Source organism: Genypterus blacodes, unplaced genomic scaffold (genome assembly GCF_046128005.1).
Source record: "Genypterus blacodes isolate CSIRO-AG114 ecotype Tasmania unplaced genomic scaffold, CSIRO-AGI_Gbla_v1 ptg000044l_1, whole genome shotgun sequence".
Classification (NCBI taxonomy): domain Eukaryota; kingdom Metazoa; phylum Chordata; class Actinopteri; order Ophidiiformes; family Ophidiidae; genus Genypterus; species Genypterus blacodes.
This window is the reverse complement of record NW_027466857.1, coordinates 5,295,001-5,297,500: the sequence shown is the minus strand read 5'-3', so window position 1 is coordinate 5,297,500 and position 2,500 is coordinate 5,295,001. Positions and strand designations below refer to the sequence as shown.

Below are 2,500 nucleotides of genomic sequence, written 5' to 3'. Positions count from 1 at the left end.
TTTTAAAAAACAAACAATTTGGTCCATGGTTACACTGACATATTTCGGGAATTGTAGCAAAATGTAAATTTCCCTGAACTCACAGCAATGGTTCCTGGTGCCGTCTAGATCATGTGTTTGTAGTTCTAGAGCTCTAGCTCTTTCCGTGTCCAAGATATGGGCTTTTCACAAAAGTGAGATGATGTTTACTCAACAAATAGTTTCCAACTAGATCAGGCACGTTGTCGGCAGGGTTTGAACCTGCGCGGGGAGACCCCAATGGATTTCTAGTCCATCGCCTTAACCACTCGGCCACGACAACACAAAACCAGTTTTTCCATGGTACCAGTCAACTTTTTCACGAATCTGACCAAAATGCAAGTTTCCCCAAACTCACAGCAATGGATGCTGGGCACATCTAGATGCTGTGTTTGTAGTTCTAGAGCTCTAGCTCTTGCCTTGGACAAGATATTGGCTTTCCCAGAATTGACCAATTTGGTCCATGGTTACACTGACATATTTGCAGTTTAACTGCACAATAAGGGCATGGTATTTTGGAAAGTTAACAAGACATACATTGCCAAAATCCTGGCCCGTACGGGGATCGAACCCGTGACCTTGGCGTTATTAGCACCACGCTCTAACCATCTGAGCTAACCGGCCACATGTAGTTGTAACATTTCATAAGTTTTCAAAAAATTTCAAATAGGGATGTGGGTCCTGTTCTGTTGGGCCTGTACCTGACCCCACTTCAACCTATGCTGCTCCAGACCAGGCTCGCTGTGGAGCTTAAGTCTAGCTCTTTCCTTGGCCAAGATATGGGCTTTTTCACAAAATGGACCTATTTGGTCCATGGTTACACTGACATATTTCGAGAATTGGACCAAAATTTATATTTTCCCCCAAACCTGCAGCAATTGGTCCTAGTGCCATCTAGATGCTGTGTTTGTAGTTCTAGAGCTCTAGCTCTTTCCTTGGCCAAGATATGGGCTTTTCCCAAAATTGACCAATTTGGTCCATGGTTACACTGTCGTTTTGGGAAATCGGACCAAAAAATAAATTTTCCCCAATCTAACAGAAAATGATCCTCGTGTCCTGTAGATGCTGCGTTTGCAAATTTTAGAGCTCTAGCTCCTAAATTCACCAAGATATGGGCTTTTAAAAAAACAAACAATTTGGTCCATGGTTACACTGTCGTTTTGGGAAATCGGACAAAAAATTGAATTCGCCCCAAACTACCAGACAATTATCCTCGTGTCCTGTAGATGCTGCGTTTGCAAATTGTAGAGCTCTAGCTCCTAAATTCACCAAGATATGGGCTTTTTAAAAAACAAACAATTTGGTCCATGGTTACACTGACATATTTCGGGAATTGTAGCAAAATGTAAATTTCCCTGAACTCACAGCAATGGTTCCTGGTGCCGTCTAGATCATGTGTTTGTAGTTCTAGAGCTCTAGCTCTTTCCGTGTCCAAGATATGGGCTTTTCACAAAAGTGAGATGATGTTTACTCAACAAATAGTTTCCAACTAGATCAGGCACGTTGTCGGCAGGGTTTGAACCTGCGCGGGGAGACCCCAATGGATTTCTAGTCCATCGCCTTAACCACTCGGCCACGACAACACAAAACCAGTGTTTCCATGGTACCAGTCAACTTTTTCACGAATCTGACCAAAATGCAAGTTTCCGCAAACTCACAGCAATGGATGCTGGGCACATCTAGATGCTGTGTTTGTAGTTCTAGAGCTCTAGCTCTTGCCTTGGACAAGATATTGGCTTTCCCAGAATTGACCAATTTGGTCCATGGTTACACTGACATATTTGCAGTTTAACTGCACAATAAGGGCATGGTATTTTGGAAAGTTAACAAGACATACATTGCCAAAATCCTGGCCCGTACGGGGATCGAACCCGTGACCTTGGCGTTATTAGCACCACGCTCTAACCATCTGAGCTAACCGGCCACATGTAGTTGTAACATTTCATAAGTTTTGAAAAAATTTCAAATAGGGATGTGGGTCCTGTTCTGTTGGGCCTGTACCTGACCCCACTTCAACCTATGCTGCTCCAGACCAGGCTCGCTGTGGAGCTTAAGTCTAGCTCTTTCCTTGGCCAAGATATGGGCTTTTTCACAAAATGGACCTATTTGGTCCATGGTTACACTGACATATTTCGAGAATTGGACCAAAATTTATATTTTCCCCCAAACCTGCAGCAATTGGTCCTAGTGCCATCTAGATGCTGTGTTTGTAGTTCTAGAGCTCTAGCTCTTTCCTTGGCCAAGATATGGGCTTTTCCCAAAATTGACCAATTTGGTCCATGGTTACACTGTCGTTTTGGGAAATCGGACCAAAAAATAAATTTTCCCCAATCTAACAGAAAATGATCCTCGTGTCCTGTAGATGCTGCGTTTGCAAATTTTAGAGCTCTAGCTCCTAAATTCACCAAGATATGGGCTTTTAAAAAAACAAACAATTTGGTCCATGGTTACACTGTCGTTTTGGGAAATCGGACAAAAAATT

General features: G+C 42.9%; 4 non-coding genes across 4 annotated transcripts; all 4 read right to left on the bottom strand.

The window, feature by feature from the left end:
- Nucleotides 1-219: 219 nt before the first annotated feature.
- On the bottom strand, nucleotides 220-301 carry trnas-aga (transfer RNA serine (anticodon AGA)). Its single transcript has one exon. It is a non-coding gene; the product is annotated as a tRNA-Ser (tRNA).
- A 267-nt stretch (nucleotides 302-568) lies between these two features.
- On the bottom strand, nucleotides 569-642 carry trnai-aau (transfer RNA isoleucine (anticodon AAU)). Its single transcript has one exon. It is a non-coding gene; the product is annotated as a tRNA-Ile (tRNA).
- Nucleotides 643-1,519: 877 nt separating this feature from the next.
- On the bottom strand, nucleotides 1,520-1,601 carry trnas-aga (transfer RNA serine (anticodon AGA)). The gene has a single exon. It is a non-coding gene; the product is annotated as a tRNA-Ser (tRNA).
- Nucleotides 1,602-1,868: 267 nt separating this feature from the next.
- Nucleotides 1,869-1,942, bottom strand: trnai-aau (transfer RNA isoleucine (anticodon AAU)). The gene has a single exon. It is a non-coding gene; the product is annotated as a tRNA-Ile (tRNA).
- Nucleotides 1,943-2,500: the final 558 nt, after the last annotated feature.